Source organism: Hydra vulgaris, chromosome 02, assembly GCF_038396675.1.
Source record: "Hydra vulgaris chromosome 02, alternate assembly HydraT2T_AEP".
Classification (NCBI taxonomy): domain Eukaryota; kingdom Metazoa; phylum Cnidaria; class Hydrozoa; order Anthoathecata; family Hydridae; genus Hydra; species Hydra vulgaris.
This window is the reverse complement of record NC_088921.1, coordinates 7,292,501-7,317,387: the sequence shown is the minus strand read 5'-3', so window position 1 is coordinate 7,317,387 and position 24,887 is coordinate 7,292,501. Positions and strand designations below refer to the sequence as shown.

Genomic DNA, 24,887 nt, shown 5'->3' with positions numbered 1-24,887 from the left:
GGTTCTACTCTGGGTAACATAACAAGCAGCATTGGTAAATAAGGAGACTTGAACTTATTAGATAAATGCTCTTCCACGCTGCTTTGTGATAAGATCATGAGGCCATCTGGAAGTACCTTAACAACCACATTTAAAAAAAAATTGATAAGAGCGATTAGGCAATCATTCTTTTTGTCTCTTTTTCTTATCTTTTTTGTTTTGACAATGGAGCACACTCCACTGTAACTTTATACTTGTAATATATACAATATATTATAGGGTGTATATATATATATATCTAACCTAATATATATGTGTGTATATATATATATATATATATATATATATATATATATATATATATATATATATATATATATATATATATATACACACACACACACACACACTTCCAAACTCAGCAACATCTAAAAAGTTTAAACTAGGGGAAACATTCCCAGACTGCAATAGCCACTTATAATAAGTTTTTCTCGCAAGAAATTAAGTATGAAAACATAAAAACAGTTAAAGTGGACACAAAAAAATTAGATCAAAAAAAATAAAACTGGAAAAACAACTGAAACATATGGAACTTTAATTTCAAAGATATATCAAATTTTCAATAAATTATTTTTAAAAACTTGCAAATAGAGTTCTGTAAAATATTAAATTTGGTTTATAGACTCCTTAAAAAAAACAACTTTGTTATATCTAAGGAAGTCTTAATTATATGATAACTTAGTTATTTGATCTTAACAACTGAAAAAAACATCCTGTGTTGTTTTTATATAAAAACTGATTAAGTGTGATATTTGTGCATTTGTTTTAAAATGCATGTGCATTTGTTTTAAAAAATTTTGACAACTTTATTTTGTAATTTTACAACAGAGGGATTCTGAAAAGGTTTGAATTATTTCTATATTTAAAATTTTTTTCTTTTGAACTGAAAATTAAGTAGGAAAAAAGAATTCTCTTTAGGAAATACATTCATACTAAGTAACTTATTATAAGATGTGTTCTATTGGCTTAATGACATCAGATGCATGCAAAGGCCAACAGGATGTTATTGAAACTTTAAGCAATGAAGAAAAAATAACTTTATCATTACGCTGTAACATTGAACTATCAAACCTAATAATATTATGTGAAAGACATACTACAAAATATTTGAAAATGTATCCTATATGGCAAAAAGCATGCTGTGATCCATTCCATAAACATACAAAGAAAATCACATGTAAGTAGAAGTAGAATTTAAATATTTTAATATATATACTTTTTTAATTTGTATTTACCAAATCATAAACAATATTTTAAACAATTGTGCAGATAAGCTTTATACAATTCAATTACTTTTAGAAAATCTCAAAGTAGTTACAATAAATGAATCACAAGTCATGATGAGAAGTAGTTTAAATATTGCTCCTGGGAAGAAACTTTGCAAACCTAGTAAGCAAAAGATTGCCAGAAAAGCAGATCTTAAGGAAGAGAAGCAAAGTCAGGGTGAACAAGATGAGGATTTTCTAATATCGTCATTCAAATCAAAAAATCAGGAGATCAATGAAGAACTTGAAAATTTTAATATATATCCTCTAAAATCTCATTCAAAGTCATCAAAACATATACTTTTAGAAGGAAAGCAAAAATTTGCGTGCATCAATGAAATGGTAAGCAACGTTACTAGAAAATCTGAAAGTCAATTCAATGTTCCCTCAAAACTGTGTTATGAAACAAATAACATGAAAAAGAAGGCTGAAAACTTTGATGAAATTATGAGCTTGATAAAAGAAAAAATTCTATGTTCTGACAAACGGACTATTGTTCAACTTTTAACACTAGCACCCCCAAGTTGGTCAATATTAGAAGTACAAAATAACTTTGCAGTTACAGAATACCAAGCAAAAATAGCTAGACAAATTTTTAATAAAAAAGGATTGTTAGCTATCTCTCCGTTGTATAAAGGTAAAGTCTTACACAAAGAAATAGAAGATTCTGTTAAATTTTTTTATGACTCGAGTGATTTATGTAGAACTATGCCTGGAAAAAAAGATTATGTTAGCATTCAAAAAGTCCATAAACAAAAAAAACTGCTTTTGAGAAATTTAAAGGAACTATATGTATTATAAAAAGAAAACAATCCAGAAATACAAATAAGTTACTCAAAATTTGCTTCACTTAAACCAAAGTGGTGCGTTTTGTCAGGTGCAAGCGGTACACATTCTGTTTGTGTTTGTTCTTATCACCAAAATGCTATATTGCTAGTAGATGCCTTAAATATTGGACTAAAGTATAGGGGTTTACTTTCGGAAACCATTTGCTCAGTAGAAAACAAAGAATGCATGCTTTCAGCGTGATAATTGTCCTGGTAAAGAACCCCTTACCAAATACTTGCATGAGATTTTTGGAGAGTACAAAGATGATTTTGAGATACACTACAAGCAATGGCAAACTACCGATCGTGCAACACTATTGAGTTTAACAGCAGATGTTCGAACATTTGTTGAACTATTAGTATCTTGCTTTGAAAAGCTAGAAGCTCATTCTTTTATTGCTCGCTCTCAATCACAGTACTTTAACCAACTAAAACAAAATATGGATCAATCAAACATTATCATTATTGGCGACTTTGCTGAAAATTATGCTTTTGTAGTCCAAGATGAAATACAAAGCTATCATTGGAACACCCAACAATGTTCTTTACATCCATTAGTGATATACTATAAAGATGATAAAGGTGTACTGAAACATATTTCTTACTGTTTTATATCAGACGACATTACACATGATGTAACTTATGTGTACAAAATATTTTAACTAATCATACCAATATTAAAAATAAAATTTTCCAATCTGTCCAAATTATATTTATTCACTGATGGTTGCGCAGGACAGTACAAAAATTGTAAAAGCTTTTACAATCTATGTCAACTAGAGAGAGAATTTGCCCTTAAAATTGAATGGAACTTTTTTGCTACGTCCCACGGAAAGTCATCATGCGATGGGATTGGTGGTACTGTAAAAAGATTAACAGAACAAAAAAGTTTAAAACGACCATACAGAAACCAAATTCTCACATTAGAAGCTATGTATGAATTTTGCATTGAGAAAATCAAGGTTGTTAACTTCATTTACATAAAGGGATTGGACTTACAATTGCAACGTGAAGAGCAAAAAGAAAGGTACACTGGTGTAACAACTCTACCTGGAACTCATAGCTTTCATCAATTTATACAGCTTAGAGATAACAGGGTTGGGGCAAAAAGGTGTAGTACGGACACTAATTATACAATAATCCACAATCTTAAAAAGAAAGATATATTTCAAATTGATACTGTCATTTTAGGAGGTTATGTAGCTATAGTCTATGATAATAAGTGGTGGATCGGCATTGGAACTGAAACCAACCTAGAAGAAGTTGGTGCTAAAGTTAAGTCTTTTCACTCAAAAGGTCCATCAATCTGTTTTAACTGTCCTGAAAGAGACCACTACTGTTTTATTCCCAACACCAACATATTGAAAAAACTATCTGTTCCACAAGCTTGCTCTAGTTCCGATAGAAACTATGTGTTTGAAAATGCTGAAAGAAGTACAAGTAAAATGAGAACAATATTGTAAACTATTACAAACACAAAATAACTTACATCTTCGATGTAAGTTATTTTGTATATTAAATCTTGTATATTTAAATCTTGTATATTTAAGTAAATTTTACAATTATGATTAACTTATTTTTATTTTATTTACAAATATTGTTTGGGAATTTCTTGAAAAAGTAACACATCTTTGAAATTAAAGTTTCATATATTTCAGTAGTTTTTCCAGTTAGATTTTTTGTGCTTAGTAAGATTATAAGCAGCTGAAAATATTACCAGCAAAAAAAAAAAAATTTGACAGGGGTGTTTTGAGATATTGGGCCCCAAAGTTGGTTTATAGAAACTAGTTATTTTATTAACTTTTAAGCATGTTCCTTTTATATTTTCAAATATAAAAAAAAAACATTATATATGTTTATTTTCATACTTTTGCCATTTTCATTTCTTATTTTTTTAAGAAAAATGTTTTTTCAAAATGTTATGAAAATCGGGTCATTTTGGGAAACCAGGTCAATATTAAAATTGCAGTATCTTGTCAACCCTCAGCAATTTTAGCTGAAATTTTGCATGCAATATTTTTTTATAGTTAGGAATAATGTGTCAAAATAACACCAAAAGAAGACACATGGTTCAATGGACTAGGTGATTTGATGTGGAATTACCCCAGAACTACTTGCTCTTTGTGAGACTAATTTGAGTTCAGCTCTCTCAGTTTGTGATCTTAGTGTTAATGGTTATCTTCCTTAAATTCCTAAATATTAAAATGTTCACACAATTGGTCTGGGCATTTACATTTGCAAGAACTCACCTATTTGTCGAGAAACAAGGTTTGAATCCACAGACTATTCTTAAATGCTTTCGTTTAGCACCACTTCATTCCTTTAACTTTCTCTTCTTGTTCAATTCATTCCATCATCTTTTTCTTCTTTGCTCTTTATTGCTCACCTTTATCTCAAGACTGCACTCTTCTTGATATTATTTCTGATCAAATTGACCAAGCCGTTTCTCTTTATTCTTAAGAAAATATCATTGTTGTTTGTGACTTTAATGTTCGTCACACTGAATGGCTTGGCTCTAGAGTTTGGCTCAAACTCTAACATATTTAGTCAACTTTCCAATTCACTTTCCAGACAATCCGAATCATATACCTTCTTTACTTGACTTATGTCTTGTTTCTAATCCTAGTCAGTGCTCAGTTTCTCCACATATACACCTAGGTACTTTTGATCATGGTTTGATCACTCTAACACCTTTATCTCATTCTTTAAGTAGTTATATTTGTGATGGCCCTTGGGTAGAAATCTTATGTCTTCCTGCTGATAAATGTACTAATGTAACTTCTTGGATTCAGGCTGGAATGGAGTCTTTTATTTCCTCTTAACAATTCTAAGCCAAGCCTCACTCTTCTTCATGGTTTTTACTCTAGTTATGCTGCTGCAATTTACAATCACAACCATTACTTCCATATCTATCACCAAAACAACTTTCCAAAAAAACAGACGTCTGTTTAATATTGCTAGAAACAATAGTTAAATGGTTTTGTCTAATGCCAAATATTTTAAGTTAACAAAATTTTGTACTCAATCTTAAAAATTAGGCTCTGGAGAACCTATAAAAGTGATCCATTTTAAAGGCGAATCTGTTATTCCACCTCTCTTGCACGGTTCAGATTTTGTCACATCACCTGAGGAGAAAGCTGAATTGCTTGCTAAGAACTTCGCATCAATCTCATTTTTTGATTCCTTAAATCACATTCAACCAGATAAAACCAACAAAGTCATATATATATATATATATATATATATATATATATATATATATATATATATATATATATATATATATATATATATATATATATATATATATATATATATATATATATATATATATATATATACTACAAAATAGAGTGCTCAATGTTCTTAAAAGAACAGAGCAATTATAAATTAGAAGGAAATCACTTAACAAAATCTTTTTTTCATTTAACACTGTGTTTCATTAATAAAGACTCATCAGAAATGAATGCTCAAATTAATAAAACTTCAATTTATACCAAAAATTAAATTACAGGAAGTCGCAAATGTCTTAACTACTGTAAATTTTCACACACTTGTAAATATATATATATATATATATATATATATATATATATATATATATATATATATATATATATATATATATATATATATATATCCAATATGTTGTTTGAAAACAATTTCAATACATTCATTAAATTCTATACAAATTAAATATCTAATATACTGTTTGTAAACATTAAATAAAAACTTAGAAATATTCAAAATTCACAATCCTTTAATTAAAAAAAAGACATACTTGCTTAACTCGACTTTCTATTGGTACCAGATGCAAAAAAAGAATTTTTAAATAAGGTTGAAAGTCTACTTTATTCTATATCACTACAGTTATTTGACTCAAGGACAATGTCACACCCATTAATTTAATGTAGGTACGTGCGTATCTGGGTTTTTTCCGGCACCGATTTTTGAGACAAAAACTGTGACCTATTTTTTTCACAGCGCACAGTCGGCCAGGTTATGGACAAAAGTATAAAAACTAAAAATCAAAATTTTGATGCCTAAATGGTGTCGAACCTATATAAAGACATTATAAAACAATTTAAAACCGTTTATATACACTTAAAGTTTTAATGAATATACTAATGCTGTGGTTGAAGTAGACGCAAATGTAAATTAGAAAAAAAAAATTATAAAAAGAAAAATGTTGTTTAAAAAATCGATGGAAATAAATAAAATTTATATAAAATATTGCGCTTTTTAAAATATTATATTATAACTCTATATATTATCTAGATTTTAAAAGTTGTTGGACTAAAATTGGTATGTAATTAATGTATTTATAGCAAATTTAAATATGCTTAATTTGTCATATTTTAATGTCTAACTTTTGCTTTTAATTGACAATATATTTTTTTTATTGCTACGTCTTGCTTTTATACTCAGATATTTTAAAGCTTATATATGTTTGCTTTAATAATTTCATAAATCTGGCTGCCACTAGGCGCCACTTAGGTTTTTTTTTACGTTTGAACTATTTTACCTAACAAAAAATCTGTAATTGCGCTCAAAAATTTTTATTTGCACAAAATTTTAAAAAACGTGGAAAGCATATAATACGGTCTTAGTAATACAAAACGTATTACTAAACAATAATATATATATATATATATATATATATATATATATATATATATATATATATATATATATATATATATATATATATATATATATATATATATATCCTAATTTAAATTTTGTTCTTATTTATTTAGCGCTTGTCAAACCAAATTGATTTAATAATCTATTTTAGTTGCTTTGGTTGTGGCTATTCATTTTAGATGTTGAAATGCTGTTTTTATTAAGGCTTCATGGGTGTCACAAGAAGCAAAATTCACTAATTTATTTGACTCTACAGTCTTTCGTTTATTTATTTTGATTATGTTAAGAGATGGATTCAAAGTAAACTAACCGGTGCAAAGTTTATTATAAAAAATTCAGCTTGGCTTGAAAATGATTTTAATACCACATTAATAAAGGATAGTAAAAATAAACAACTCGGCAGACCTACATTATCATTTTAAGAATCATCATTAAAAACAAAGAAAAGTTGCAACTTTGTCAACTTCAAATTCTTGTGAATTATTGTTTGCTAAGCTTGTACTACTTATAGATTACATTGTCAAAGATTTTTGATGATTGTGAATGCATGGGAACAATATAAACATACAAATTTTAAAAATTCTGTAGACGCTCGTAAAATCTGCTAATTAGAAAAACTAATTAATTAAGCTAGAATACAATTTTTTTCTACAGGAAAACAAGTTTATCTAGCAACGTGTTATAGCACGTGTAATAACACTAGTTAATCATATTAAACTTAAATAAGTTTTGCTTTTCACGAGCAAAGGTCTCATAATAAAGCAGGTGTTAAATAGTGTACATAGCGCAAATAAAACATATGCAACTAATAAAAGTTAGTTGCTGCTAAGCAAAATTAGGTATCCATAGAACTAGATAAAAAATATATTCACGTTTTTAAAAAGCGCGACCTCATATTGGTACTTATATAAAATTTGGTAAACATAGCACTCGTAAAAATATCTGCAAATACCAAAACTAGATTTTTGCTATCCGAAATTTAGTATCCATAGCAACGAATTAAAAAAATAACACCTTCATAAGAAGCGCAGACATCATATTATTACTCATCCTAATTTTAGTCAAAATAGCCCTAATATTAAATTAGTTATGAATTTTGTCCAGTAAAAGTGAGTTCTGGCCCACTGTGCAGCGTGCTCGAAATCGGTGTGACAAGGGTGTATTTATTTGTCTTTTTTTTCAGAATTTTATATCAGCTTAGATTTTATTTAAAAAGTAGAACGTTTTATGTTGGATAAATTATGGTTTTTTTTTACGTGTGATTGATTTTTCAGTTTTTTTATTGCTATTTAAAAATTCGTTCCTGTTCTGGAACAATTCTTTAGAAAACAGACGTCTGTTTATTACTGCTAGAAACCATTGTAAAAAGGTTTTGTCTAACGCTAAAGCCCGCTATTCTCAGGTCATGAAATCTCGTATCTCATCTCAAAAATTAGGCTCTTGTGAATTCTGGAGAATCTTTAATAGTATCAATAATAAGGGCAAGTCTTTAATTCCACCTCTCTTGTATGGTTCAGACTTTGTCACCTCACCTTAAGGCAAAGCTGAATTGTTTACTAAAAACTTTTCATCAATATCATCTTTTGATTCCACTAGTTGCGTTTTACCTAATATTGCCAACAAACAGGTTGATCCATTGCTTGACATTCGTATCACTCCAGCTTCTGTATCTAAAGTGATTTCCTGCATAGACTCTTCTAAAGCTTGTGGCCCGGACAACATACCTGTTAATGTCTTACAGAAGTGTTCTCCGGAGCTGTCGTCTATTTTTTTAAAACTATTTAACAAGTGCTAATCAGAGTCTTGTTTTCCAGCCTGCTGGAAAGCGACATCCGTTATCCCAATCTTGAAAAATTCTGGTGAGCGATCTGATTCGTCTAACTACCATCCCATTAGTCTTCTTCCTATCATAAGCAAGATTTTTGAATCTTTAATTAACAAACACTTAATTTCTCATCTTGAATCTAATAACTTACTTTCTGACCATCAATATAGATTTCGATTTTCTAGTTCTCCAGCTGATTTGCTAATAGTAATAACTGATAGGTTTTATCGTGCATTAGATAAAGGTGGAGAGGTTAAGGCCATCGCTCTTGACATTTCAAAAGCTTTTGATAAAGTTTGGCATGCTGGTCTTCTCCATAAGTTTTCTTCTTATGATGTATCTGGCAACATCTTTAAGATTATTGAATCCTTCCTTTCCAATCGTAGCATAAAAGTTGTCCTCGATGGAAAGCACTCTTCTTCTTATTCTGTAACTTCAGGGGTTCCTCAAGGTTCTATCCTTGGCCCTATACTCTTTTTAATATACATCAACAATCTTCCAGATATTCTCACATCTAAGGTGGCATTGTTTGCTGATGATACTACCATTTATTCTTGTCGTTATAAGAAACCAACACTATTTGATTGCTTGGAGGGCGCATTTGAGCTTGAAAAAGATCTCACTTATGCTACAGCATGGGGCTCACAGTAGCTGGTGAACTTCAATACAGATAGAACTTAATTTTTTCCGCCAATTGTTATTGCAATAAACTAGATCTTCCTATATTTACGAACAGTGATGTACTCGATGAGTTATCTATCTCTATAAATCTCAAATCCGGCCTTGTATGGAATACTGTTGCCATATCTGGGGCAGATCTTCTAATGATGCGCTTTCTCTTTTAGACAAGGTGCAAAAACGCATTGCAAACATAGTTGGACCTGCTCTTGCAGCCAACCTCCAACCATTTTCACATCGTCGTAATGTTGCTTCTCTTTCTCTTTTGTACAAATACTATAATGGGCACTGCTCTATAGAGCTAGCGTCTCTTGTGCCATCTACTTAAATTCATTCTCGTGTTACTTGTCATTCAATTAAGTCTCATCCTATTTTTGTGACTGTTCCTAAGTGCTCTAAAAACGCTTATTCGTCTAGTTTTTCTTTCAGTAACTTCCAACTTTAATTAGTGGCTGCTTGCAGCCTTGTTGGAGGCGAAGATGTTTAAAAAAAAAAAAACTGCATTGATATTGAAGGCATGTTGATACATATTTGAAATTTTCCAGTCAACTGTATAAATCAACTTTCTATGTGCCTGCCAAATTTCATTTAAAAAAATTCCTGACCACATACTGTATTTTTCGACCCAGTGAAGGTTCCATTTCTACCTCTTTTAGTGTTACTGTTACCGTTACCCTTTATTTAACTGTTTCTGCTACTGTTACTGTTACTTTTTGTTATAAATTCGGTTGTTTTTTTACAGTTACCGATAATTTTTTTTTGTTTTTAAAATTTCCTTTCTGTTCCGGAGGTGCAATAATGTTGAGGCATGTTGGTACATATTTGAAATTTTTCAGTCAACTGTATAGATCTATTTTCTATGTGCCTGCAAAATTTCATTAAAAAAGTATTCCTGACCACATACCCTATTGCTCCGAGCAGTGGAGGTATGTATTTCCACTTCCGTTACATAGCGTTAGGGGGTGGGGTGGTTTTTGATGGTGAGCGTTCAGTATATTTGATTTTTTATTCATAATAATGATATATTTTATTAGAACTGTTATACAAACTTTTTTTTTTAAAATAGCCTTTTACTACTAAGAAAATTTGGGTTTTCTTTTTTTATAATTGTAAAATCATTTTCACAAAAACTAACAAGTATAATTAATTAAGGTGGTTATATATAAATTTTTTTTTGATTGCTAACTCTTTTCACACACCAAAATTAGTTTAAAGGTGAAATTCTGCGGAAAAAAAATTTAAAATGCTAAAATTAAAATTAAATGACACTTTTTTATGATGATTCTGCATAAAAATCATTAAAAAACGAAAACAGCATTTTCTCAGCTTTTTTCCATATCCATAATTTACCCTATAGCCACCTTAAGCTATATATGATATATAAAAATTATACATATATTTAAAAATTTTTATAGATTAATGGTGATTTTTTAAATAATTTAATAATGATTAATAGCCGACCCAACTAAATAGTAGTCTACACAATATTTAACATCTACACAATATTTAACAAATTCTCCACAATATTTAAAAAAAAAATAAAGAAGCATTTATTATTTAAAAATATTGCAATTAACAATAAGCCTTCAAAAACTATTATATACAAGAGGCAGATCAATCAAAACTCCATACAACAATTCCAAGACCTTTTAAAATATAAAATTGATTGGGGCCTTATACATAAATCAAATGAGGCAAACAATGCCTACGAACTATTTCTTTATCATTTTTGTAATCAGTATGAAAATGCGTTTCCTGAGAAAAAAATTGTTATAAATACCAAGTCGTTCCTATGTCTTTGGATGTCTAAGGGCCTACTATCATCCTCGAAGAAAAAAAAAATTGTATGAAAATTTCTTAAAAAATAAAACATAAAAATGAAACAAACTATAAACATTATAAAAATATATTTGATTATTGGCGATTCAAAAAATTATGAAAAAAAAAAATCGGTTAAAAAAAATTTTAGTAGATGGTAAATTTATATACGATAAAGCAATAATTGCTGAAAATTTGAACAGCTTCTTTCTTAATATTGGGCCTAACTTAACTGAAAAAATTCCGTCAAGTTCTTCTTCATATGATTTATATTTAAAAACCTATGATAAAGTAATGGATGAATCTAAACTAGATATTTGTGAGTTGCGATCTGCTCTAGATAGTCTTAAAAACAACACTAATGCAGGTTTTGATCAAATTAGCGTGCATGTTGTAAAATCAGTTTTAAATACTATAGAATCCTCTCTATATCACATTTTTGATCTTTTAATTAAATCAGGTACTGTTCCAGAAAAACTAAAAATTGCACGAGTCTCACCTATTTTTAAATCTGGTGATGACACAAATACTTCAAATTATAGACAAATATCGGTTCTGCCATGCTTTTCTTAGTTACTCGAACGCATAACGTATAATAGGCTTAACAGAAACTTAACGATAAACAACGTGTTGTTCAACAAGCAATTTGGTTTTAAAAAAAATCACTCAACCGATCACGGTTAGACCGAGCTAGTAACCCATGTAACAAATGCCTTCAATAATGATTGTTTGACATTAGGAGTTTTTATTGATCTGTCTAAAGCCTTTGACACCGTCAATCATGTCATTCTTCTTAAAAAACTTGAACATTACGGAATGAAAAACAATAACTTACTTTGGTTTAAAGAATATCTATCAAGCAGAAAACAGTTTATACAATATAAAACAGCTAAAACGTCCAAAAATATATTGACATGCTGAGTTCCTCAAGGCTCGATTTTAGGAGCGGTTTTATTTTCACTTTATATAAATGATTTGTCTTTACATCAAACGATACATCAAACTTATTAAATTTTATTTTATTTGGGGATGACTCCAACCTGTTTTATTCTCAAAGGGTTATTAAAACGCTTTTTACAGTAGTTAATGAAGAGTTAAACAAAGTAAACGAATGGTTTACACGTAATAAACTAACGCTTAACGTAACAAAAGGTATATAATATTTCACAAACAAAATAAAATGGATAATCTTTCACTAAAATTACCTGATCTGAATATAAATAAAATAAATATTACTAGACAAACATTTGTAAATTTCTTAGGTGTTATTTTAGATGAAAATTTATCTTGGAAGACTCATATAAGCTCTCTGGAAAGAAAACTTTCAAAAAATATTGCAATAATGTATAAAGCAAAACTATTTTTAAACATTAGGTCTTTAAAAAATTTATATTTTTCTTTAATGCATAGTTATTTAACTTACGGAAATATTGTATGGACAAGCACAAATTACACAAAGTTGAAAAAAATTTATTCAAAACAAAAACATACTTGCCGAATTGTATTTGAAGCAAGAAGAAATGTGCCTTGGAGCCACTTTTAAGTAAGCTTGGGTCATTAAACGTGTTCAAAATTAATATATATTTAGTCTTACAATTCATGTATAAAATAAAACACGAACTATCTCCAACAATATTTAATCAATATTTTAGTAAAATAAGCCATAAATACCCCACCAGATTTTCCGGAAACAATTTTGTAACTCCAAAATTTAATCTAAAATTATGTTCTTATTCTATTCAGTATCGGGGACCTTTTTTATGGAAAAGTTTTAAACAGGTTGTTCATAATAAAAAAGAAACACTTCCGCTATCAAAGTTAATTTAAAATATCATTTAGTAAATTTGGATTTTAATATTCTAAATATAGCCAGTCTTTTTTAGAAGTTATCAGAATAAATTTATAATGATACATTAACTTAAAGAACTTTAACATGTTAACTACCAAAAAACTAAAAATAAAAGAAGATCAACTATTATTATTAGGAATATCAATGTCTTTATCACACTTCTTTAAAAATGTTAACATTTGAACATTTAGTCTTGAAGTTTTAGTCTTGAATATTTAGTCTTGAAGTTTGAATATTTAGTCTTGAAGTTTGAATATTTAGTCTTGAAGTTTGAATATTTAGTCTTGAAGTTTTATTTCTTGTTTCATTTAATCTAAACATGCAGTATCTTTTTGTAAATCATCTTACACTTATTTTACTTTTGACACTTTATATGATTTATGTTGTTGTGGATGGAATTTTATTGATTTTATTATAAAAACGAAAAATACAAGGCAACATGTATATAAATGTATGTGTGTATGTGTCATGTGCGTATGTGTGTATGTATATACCCAGCAAACATGTCAACGTTGAATCAACGTTGAAAACCGGTCGCAAAAGATGTTGCGGAAACGTTGACAAAGTAATCGATTTTGCAAAGATATGTAACGTTTTTTAATAGACGTTGATTAAACGTTGTTGCGTAACGTTGAAAAAGTGTTACTAAATGACGTGACAATTTTGTCGCAACTAAACGTTGAAAAAGCGTTTGCATAAATGCTGTTAAAGCAGTCTATTTCCAAAGATTTGTAACGTGGTTAGTAAAACGTCAATTTAACGTGACACAAAGACGTCGAGTTATGGTTAAAATATAACGTTGAATCAATGCTTAAAATGTGCAGTACAAAATATCGCAAAATATTATTTAACGTAATAAAACGTGGCTATAATATATATTGGTTTGACAAATAAAACTAAACTGTAGGTTGAACTCTGCTCTTGCAATATTTCCATATCAATTTTTAATACAAACAGTAATATACAATGATAAATATAAAATAGCTTAAAATATACAATTTATAAATATATATATATATATATATATATATATATATATATATATATATATATATATATATATATATATATAAACATTTTCTTTAAGATTTATGTGTGTGAGAGTGTTTGTATATATATTTATGCTATATATAAAAATACAATTTACAGGATGTCGTATCGATAGGCCAGGATATCATCGAGATACAAAATCTAAATCAAAAAATAAAACTTGCACTATTAGTAGTCTGAAAGCAAATGTAAAAAAAATGTTATTGAATTAGTATGAATATTAATAAATTTAAAAAGTAAATATAAATATATACATATAACCTATTTATATATACAATTTATATTTATATATAAAATATGAAGATAAATAAATTATATATATATATATATACCTATATATATATACATATATATGTATATAAATTATATATATATATATATATACATATATATATATATATATATATATACATATATATATATATATATATATACATATATATATATACATATATATATATACATAAATTATACATATATATATAAATTACATATATATATATATATATATATATATATATATATATATATATATATATATATACACAAATTATATATACATATATATGTATATATATATATGTATATATATAAATTACATATATATATACATATAAATTATATATATTATATATATATATATATATATTATATATATATAAATTATATATATATACATATAAATTATATATATATAAATTATATATATATATATATATATATATATTTATAAATTATATATATATATAAATTATATATATATATATAAATTATATATATATATATATAAATTATATATTATGGCCATTGAAATCCGACCACCAGTATCATTTTACTTAAAACTAGTTTAATGTAGTAATAAACAATTGTATTATAGCAATAAAAGAATAACAGTAACAATTAATGATTATAATGTAACATATCGTACATATTCAATGTTTTTAATATTTAGTGGCACCACCATGTGCTTTTAAGACTGCATTAATGCGATCTGGCATTGAATCCACGAGAACCTGACAATATTCTGGCGTTATTTCAGTAATCCAAGCTTGACGAATTTTGTGCGCTAGATCGTCCAGTGATGTAGGATTAGTTCTGGATACTGCTGACTTTAACTTGACCCAGCAATTTTCGATTGGGTTCAAGTCTGGGGATGATCCCGGCCAAGGATCCAGAACCTGAACGTTGTGATCCTCTAACCAAGATTTTACAAGACGAGATTGGTGACACGGTGCACCATCATGCTGGAATATTTTGCAACGACGAATTTCCATCAAATTTGGAACCTTTTCTTGAAGGATTTTTAGATATTGTTGGGAGTTAACAGTCTGTCCCTTCTGCATTAAATAAATACCACATCGACCAGATGAAGCTATTGCGCCCCACACCATAATTGAAGGACATTGCTTGACAGCTGGTACGGTATGCCTTGCATTAAAACGCTGATTAGGTGGGCGACAAACTAATGACTTATGCGGAGCGAATTGCTTTATTTGTGTCTTGTCGCTAAACATTACCTGGCGCCATTTGGTTATTGACCAGTGCCTGTGAGCTCTTCAAAATGCGATCCTATCACAGATGTTCTTTAAAGACAGTCGCGGTTTGAGGGCTGGACGACGAGAACGTAGACCTGCATCTTTCAATAAACGTCTTCTAATTGTTCGAGTGCTGACTGTAACGTCATTAGGTAGATCTGCCCTGATTTGTGTGCTGGATATTGTTGGATCTCTCACAGCAGCCCTGCGTATCATATTGTCTGTTTGTTTGCTAGTAATTCTAGCTTTACCAAAATGTTTTCTGGGCGCAGTGGATCCCGTGTCTTTGATTAGTTGTATAATATCATGAACAGTAGATTTTGGCATTCGCAATTTTGCTGATATCTGACGCTCACTTGCACCATCCTCCCATAAAAGTTTAATATTAGCACGAAGACCTTCCTTCGTAGTCATAATTAAATTGTGACAGTTAAATGATAATCCATACCCTACAATGAGATATATAGCTTAATAAATTTTACAGTGCATGTATATATATATATATATGTATATATATATATATATATATATATATATATATATATATATATATATATATATATATATATATATATATATATATATACTTTACTTTTTGGACAATAGGAGTAGCATCTGACAACCTGGTATAATGTGTCAACTCCACCTTTAATCACAGACACAGAAAAATCCAGTCAACTTTATGTTGAGATTTCTCTAAAACCATAAATGCTTTTTGTTTCTCCCAAGGTCTTTGCAAATGGCGGATGCATTTTTATAACAGTAAAAGAGAAAAGTGAAGATAAAGAATATAGAAAAAACAAAACTATTTACAAAAATATTATTTATTTTATAAGCACAAATAATTCATCAACGTTCATATAAATCAACTTGAAACAAACAGGTGCACAAAAAATCATTCACAAAGGAAAAAAAATATATATTTAAATAAAAAAAACTTCAAATTTAAAAAAAAAAAAGAAAACAGAAGAGAAAAAGTAAATTAAAAAAAAAAAAAAAGAAAGAACACTTCATAAACTTAAATTAAAAAAAATAAGAAAATAGAAGAATGAAAAGCGAAATGAGGAAATAAAAAGAAAGAAACGATAAGAAGAATCAAAAAAGAAAGAAGAAAGACTATTGGTAGAGTTACAAGATTGGTTTGTTTTTTTTATAATTTTTATTTTTTCTTTACGATCTAATTTGGAATCATGATTACAATAATTCATTAGTTATCATTTTTCAGTCATTACATTATTATTTGTTTTCTTGTATTATATTATTTATTTATAGTTAATTATATATATTTTTAGACCTTTTTTGATATCTATTTATTTTATTTATTACAAATACTTTTAATATTAATATAATATTAAGAAGTTGATACTGTATGTACATAAACATATATATATTTTTTCTAAAGATTATATCATTTAAATCTCTCTCCGACACATTTCATAAAAAAATAACTGATAATCAAAGAGCAATCTAATGTAATCTAAAGCAATTTTTTTTTCCTGTGAATTTTCTTTAACAAACTCATGCAAATGCCATTATGCAGAAATGCAGTTATTCGAACCTGCAGTTATTAGAAATTTAGGTTATTCAAAACAATTTTTTGCTCTCCTTGATGATAAAAAAACACATTTAAGGAACAAAAAAAAATTAAAAATCAAATATTTTTTCAATAAATTGTAAAATATTTAATGTTTAACAAGGATAAAACTTAAGAAACTTCTCATTCCAAGGCTCCAAGGCTCTTTTCTTTTTTTACTTTCTACTTTTATTAAAATTTGAAAGTAACTAAAAGTAGGTCACTTTAAAGATCATTTTCAGTTATTCGAATTTTGGGTTATTTGAAGTAAATTCTTATACACCTTGCAGGTTTGATTAACCAGGATTTTACTGCATATATATATATATATATATATATATATATATATATATATATATATATATATATATATATATATACATATATATAAATATAAATATATATATATATATATATATATATATATGTAATTTTAAACATAAAATATATATAATTGTAATTTTAATATATATAATTGTAATTTTAATATTAATATATATATAATTGTAATAATATATATAATTGTAATTTTAATTTTAATATATATAATTGTAATTTTAAACATAAAAACCATGAATATATTACTCCAGGTTGGAATGACTATGTTAAAGATAAACACGACATTGCAAGAGATGCCTTCAAGCAATGGATTTTTCAAGGAAAGAAGAAACAGGGTGACATTTTTGAAAACATGAAGCGCTCTCGTGCTACTTTTAAATTAGCTCTTAGATACTGTAGACATCATAATGAACAAATTCAAGCTGATTTATGTGCAAAAAATATGAACAACACAGACTCGAGAAAGTTCTGGAATAATGTGCGAAAGATCAGTAACAGTAATGCAGCGAACTTTGTTGCTAGTGTTGGAGGCGCCACAGGTGATTGTCTTATTGCTAATATGTGGAAAGAGCACTTTCAAAATTTGTATAATTCAACTAACAATGAAAAATATTACCTCAGTTTCATAAAGGAAATGGAATTTTCCACTGAAAACTCTGATATTATTGTGAGTTGCGTTGACATATCCACTGCAGTAAAAACTCAGAAACTAGGAAAAGCAGCTGGACCTGATAACCTTTGTATGGAATCTTTTATGTATGGTGGAAGTAGATTGCAGTTTTTTATTAGTATTTTTTTTAATTTATGCATTAAATTCAGTTATTTACCATCCACGTTTTGTGAGGCCACGATTATTCCATTAGTAAAATCTAAAATGGCTGATTTAACAGATGTGAACAACTATAAAGCCATAGCTGTGTCCTCTGCTATGTCAAAAATTTTTGAGAGTCTTTTATTGCAGAAAATCAATTTATACAACATTAATAAAAATGATGATTACCAATTTGGCTTTAAACAAAATCACTCAACAACATCATGCTCAAACTATTTTCAAAAGACTGTGCAGTATTACACATCTAGAGGAAGCCATGTATTTGCTTGCTTCATAGACTTTAATAAAGCATTTGACAGTGTCAATTACTGGCTGTTGTTCAAAAAATTATTAGATACTGGTCTGCCCAAAAAACTTGTTAGTTTGCTTGCATTTTGGTACAGTAATCAACAAATGTCTGTTCAATGGCAGAAAACAAAATCAAACAGTTTTGGAATTGGGAATGGGGTTCGTCAAGGAAGTATATTGTCACCACTTCTATTTAACTTTTACATACAAGATTTGATTTCATCAATATCAAACCTTCGTATTAGATGTAATATAGGTGGTATATTCATGAATGTGTTGGCCTATGCTAATGATATGGTTCTAATTGCGCCTTCTTGGTTTTCTCTTCAGAAACTAATTAGCTTTACAAATAAGGAATCTTCCTTAATTAACATGTCCTTTAATACCAAGAAAACTGTATGTATGGTGTTTAATCCAACTCAAAAATCAAAAGTTATATCAAACTCCTTCCCAGAATTACGTGTGTCAGGATGTGAAATTGCTTTTGTTGAATCTTTCAAATACCTTGGTCATATAATTAAAAATGACCTAACCGATGATCTTGATATAATCAAAGAGGTGAAGGGCCTTTACACACATACAAATATCTTAATTAGACGCTTTCATTTATGTTCCACCAGAGTGAAGGTTAAACTGTTTAAAGCATATTGCATTTGTTTATATGGTGTTCCTTTGTGGCAAAATTATAATGATAAAACAATGGCACGCCTTCAGTATTGCTACAACAAATGTGCTAAAATGTTTTTCGGATACAACAAATATGATAGTATATCTTACATGCTTTTAGAGTTCAGATTACCATCTTTTCATACAATTATCTTAAACTATAGACATGCTTTTCGTAAACAGTTGATGGCTTGTACCTTGGTGAATCACTCTATAAATTCAGTTAATCAAAGTTTAAAATAATACTTTTCCTTTTTTTTAAAAAAAAAAAAAAAACTATGGACCTGGCTCCTAATTTGTACATGCCTGTTGTCTGAAATATATATATTTTATTATTATTATTATTATTATTATATGTATGTATATATATATATATATATATATCTTTCTTCTATCTTCTATATATATAAAGGGCAATGTGTGTTTGTGTGTTTGTTTGTTTGTTTGTTCTCTATAGAAATCCAAACCGCCGGACCGATCTCGATGAAATTTGGCATGGGGGTAGTCCTCGAGGGGGAGAAGGTTCTTAGCTGGGTTTTGACCCCGTACCCCAATCCCCGGGGTCAAGGGGGCCCAAAAATAAGACCCGGGGTCAGGGGGGACCATTTTTTGGGCCGATTTTTTAGGTCCATTTTTGGGCCCATTTTTGTGTACAGATATCAGGTAAGCCAGTTTAAATATTGGCCCGGGCAACGCCGGGTAACTCCAGCTATATGTATAAAGGGCAATGTGTGTTTGTGTGTGTTTGTTTGTTTGTCTTTCTTCTTCTATATATATAAAGGGCAATGTGTGTGTGTGTTTGTTTGTTTGTTCTGTATAGAAATCCAAACCGCTCGACCGATCTCGATGAAATTTGGCATGGGGGTAGTCCTCGAGGAGGAGAAGGTTCTTAGCTGGGTTTTGACCCCGTACCCCAACCCCCGGGGTCAAGGGGGCCCAAAAATGGGCCCCCCTGACCCCGGGATCAGAGGGGACCATTTTTTGGGCCCATTTTTGTGTACAGATATCAGGTAAGCCAGTTTAAATATTGGCCCGGGCAACGCCGGGTAACTCATGCTAGTATATATATATATATATATATATATATATATATATATATATATATATATATATATATATATATATATATATATATATATATATATATATATATATATATATATATATATACAGTCACAGGCAAAATTAAGTAACATTAATGAATAAATCGAAACTCAAACAATAAAAACAAAATTATTTACGTCAGGATCTACATAACCGAAAAAAATTTTTTTTTTTTTTTTTAATTTGATTCCAAAGACAAAAAAATATATATTTATGCCTCTTTTTAACTCATTGCAAAAGTAACTCTATTAAATGAAATTTGCTAACTAACAGTTTTTCTAAAATAAATGTGACCAAAGTAAGAAACATTTACATTTTTATTATGAAATATGTTTTGTCAATAACTACTCACTAAAAAGGATTAATATCAAAAATATTTTGTTAAAGTTATTAACAATAAGCATTTTAAACTACATTTTTTGGAATTTAATTTTAGAAAAAGTAAAACTAATAATAATAATGGTTTATGATCAAAATTATTCATTGGACATCAGATCTCAGGTCACTTGTGATCGAAAAAAAGGCCTAACCTACAAGCAATGTGATGAAAAATATCAAATATCAGTAAGTGGTGTTAGAAAGATGTGTATAAAATATGAAACAACTGGTTCTGCTGAAAATCAGAAAAGACTTGGTTGCCCCATTAAGACTTTAACAAGAACCAATATCTTAATTGCAGTGATAGAAAAAAAAAATTCAACAATAACCTCAAAACAGATAGTTGAAAATCCTTATTTAAATGTTTCCCGTCGAACTGCACAGAATAGACTTAATTTAAGTGGTTTAATAATTTAGGTGGTTTAAATAAACCTTCTTCAGAAAAGTAAACCCCTCAATAGTCGTATAAACAAAAAGAAACTTTTAGCACTTGCAAAACTGCATATTAACAAGAGTGAGGCATTTTGGAACTTAGTGTTATGGTCTGATGAGAATAAATGTCAAATATTTGGCTTTAAAAAACATCAAAGAATTTGGCACAGACCTGGTGATGCACTCTTAGATAGAAATCTTACAAAAACAGTCAAGCATGGAGGTGGCTTGCCTATGGCTTGGGGATGTTTTGATTCAAATGGTGTGGGACGACTGGTGAATGTTGAATGCATAATGACAGGGAAGTTGTATGTTGATTGGCCTTCAAAAAATTTATGTCAATCCGTTAAAGAATTGATTGCAAATTTTTTTTTCAAAATGACAACGACCTTAAACACACATGCAAAGATGCAAAACAGTTCTTCAAAAAAAAAGTAAAGCTAACATCCTTAAATGGCCGCCACAAAGACCGAAACCTTAACTCTATTGAAAATATATAGGCAATTTTAAAATCTAAAATACCTCCTTCAAAACAAACAAATATAAAATAATTTTAAGAGGCTCTTATTAAAATTTGGAATTCAATTGATGTTGACCTCACATCAAAGCGTGTAAAAAGCATGCCAAGAGGTTAAGAAGCAGTGCAAAAGCAAAAGGTGGCACAACAAACTAATAAAATGAAAATCAGACATATTCTTATCATCATATAATCATATTCTTGCATTTGTAATAAATTTTATTGACAAAACATTATACTTTATAAAAAAAATTTTGATGTTTCTTACTTTAGTCACATTTACTTTGGACAGAAAAATGAGATAGCTCATTTCATTTACATTTAGAGTTACATTTACAATGAGTTAAAAAAAATTATAAAAATTTTTTTCTTCTTTACAATCAAATTTAAAAAAAACATAAAATTTTTGCAGTTATGTAAACTACGATGTAAATAATTTTGTTTTTTTTTGTTTGAGTTTTGAATTAATCAACAACGTTACATAATTTTGTGTGTCACTGTATATATATATATATATATATATAAATATATATATATATATACACATATATATATATATATATATATATATATATATATATATATATATGTATATATATATATATATATGTGTATATATATATATATATATATATATATATATATATATATATATATATATATATATATATATATATATATATATATATAACTTTATGAAAGTCAAATTTTAGAACTAAAAATAGTCATAATTCCATACATGAATTAACTAAATTAAACTTACTTCAATAGGTGTAACTATAAACCATCAATTTAAATCATATAATGTACTTCGTTCATAAGATGGAAACCAGTTAAAACCATATCACTCCTCTATCTTTGATCTACCAGAACTTTACTAAATAAACTTATACCTAAAATCAAATTATCACAATTTTAAAAAATTTAGACAGTATTAATAAAATCAGCTATGACCATTAGTTAATATCATGGCCTACTTAAATACACGGCCTTCTATTCTGCTTAAACCGGAAAAAAATAGAAGGCCAGTTAAAAAAACGCATCTTTTGTCGGATGGACAATCTTTCTCAAAATATTTTAATTATTGAGCTATAAATTTCAAGTAAGTAAATCTGGCACAGGATAAAAAAATTTGCGTTGACTTAATTGAAGTATATACTATACTTCACTAAACTTTCTAAAATTTTAGGCTTTTTTTTAGGTTTCTTTTCAGTAATAAATAGTAATCATGATTAATAAATATTTTTATTGAAAACAACACAACATTTATTGACCTTCATAATTATATATTACTTAAATGATTATAGAAAGACATGGGTTATATTTGTCAGTAGAATTTTTAAGATATTCAAGGACTGTACAAGAAATAAGAATACACAAATTCTCGAAAGTAAGCTTTAAAAGTATTTAAATTTTTTTTACACAAACTGTTTAAAAATGTGAAACAAAAGATTCTTATTTTTTTCTCTGTCTTTTTTTAAAGGCAACAATGTTATCTGCAACAATAGAATCACTGACTCTCTTTCTGATGTTATTAAAATAAATATTTGAAATAACAGTGTGTATAATTTCCTTTCCACAATTTTGGTGATTTGAACATAAAAATGGTTGGTAACTTTCTCTACTGCCAAGAACTAACTTTGCTGCTTTACGGTGTTGCATTTGAGATCGATAAATAACATCAAATACGTGATCTAACATAGCAAAACATAGCATCACAGACATATTCTAAAAGGGCTAATGATGGAGTTGTTAGCCCACCTCTGGACAATTTATTTAAATAACTATAGTCATTCGACTCCTGTTGACAATGTTGACTACAAAGCAACTTGCAACACATTTTAAACTTCTTAATCAGTTTTTTAGCAATAAAACCAGCAATATAAGTAGCAACTTCACGCGAATCATCTGATAAAATCACACAATCATAATCTCTTTCTTTGATCTGATCCATCAAGGATCTAGCATGTTGTGTATCTTGAACATCATTAATATCATTTTCAAATATTTTAATTCCTTCCTTTATTAAACTTTTTATTTGGATTATCTTCTCACTATAGATAACATCTTTCAAACTGACAAGAAACCTGCCACCACTCATTTGGCGGTATTGTCCAAATCTTCTTTCTAACGGATCACTTTGAAAACGAGCAGTCAATATAAATTTATAATTATCTTCCAATAGATCTTCTATTAAAGAAGCTTGACATAATAAAGTTCTTTGTAGTGCTGATGATGTTTGAGGAGATAATGTATATTTCTCAAAATTTGGGATTTTGGTGTTTTTCCATTTATTTAACCATTCAGCAAAAGCTCGAAAAAACTCAGGTTTTTTATCATTAATAATAGCAGCATTTCCAAGACAGTTATTAGAAAACTGATTTTTTGAATTTGTAATTGTCCACCATTTATTAAAAAGAGTTAGGAAAGATGCAATATCTAAAGGGTTGGGAAAATATGATTTTATTTTATGCTGCTGCTGTAGTTTCATCGAAGATACCTAAAGCAACAGTGACATTTTGCTTGTAGTTTCCAGGATGGACAACTTTGCTATTTATTTTTGGTGCTTTTTTCAAACTTGCATCCAACAGACTGTCCTTTTCTAATAAATCATGAAATATTTTCCACGATATTTCTCCTGGTTGAACGTGAATTTCATCTTTAAAAGCTGAAAAATGAAATTCTGGAAAAATAAACCTTTTTTTATTTAGTAAGTTATTTCGAATGTTTTTAATCAGATGCACTGTGTCAAAGAATAGGTAAATTTTTTGTGATTGTACATTAATAAACAAATCATCTGGTTTTTTACCATGTGCATCAAGCAATTTTGTAAAAGAGGAAACATTTGAAGCATGATTGTCACAAACAATCACTGTTTAATTTTATAATTGGAATTGCTTTGATGACACAAGAGGTATTTTCTTTTATACCAACTACCATGAAAGAAACAATGCTTTTATAACATTCATTTTCTTCACTAATCCCAATTACATCTCCACCAGAATATTCGGCACATTTTTGCAAATACATTTCATCAAAAATTATTATTAGATCATTTGATAAGCTCCCATTTTCATGTAACAATTTCAAAACTTTCATAGAATCAATTTCACCTGCTTTGAGCTTGCCTAACAGTGATATAGATGGAAGAGGGAATTCCTTCAGCAGTAAATGATAAGTTTGCAATGATGTGTAACGCAACATCAAGGCAATTTGAAGCATATT

General features: G+C 28.4%; 1 protein-coding gene and 1 long non-coding RNA gene across 6 annotated transcripts in view; both read right to left on the bottom strand.

The window, feature by feature from the left end:
* Positions 1-6,040, bottom strand: part of LOC136076689 (NACHT, LRR and PYD domains-containing protein 7-like) — a 99,599-nt gene extending 93,559 nt beyond the window's left edge. For all 3 annotated transcript variants that reach the window (XM_065790024.1, XM_065790025.1, XM_065790023.1), the window contains exon 1: positions 5,913-6,040. The gene's annotated coding sequence lies outside the window, so the exon portion shown is untranslated. The remainder of the gene's footprint in view (positions 1-5,912) is intronic.
* A 7,989-nt stretch (positions 6,041-14,029) lies between these two features.
* Positions 14,030-24,887, bottom strand: part of LOC136076359 (uncharacterized) — a 12,446-nt gene continuing 1,588 nt past the window's right edge. For all 3 annotated transcript variants that reach the window (XR_010636196.1, XR_010636197.1, XR_010636198.1), the window contains 2 exons: positions 22,426-22,555; positions 14,030-14,139 (listed from right to left, as the gene is read on the bottom strand). This is a non-coding gene — a long non-coding RNA (uncharacterized LOC136076359). The remainder of the gene's footprint in view (positions 14,140-22,425; positions 22,556-24,887) is intronic.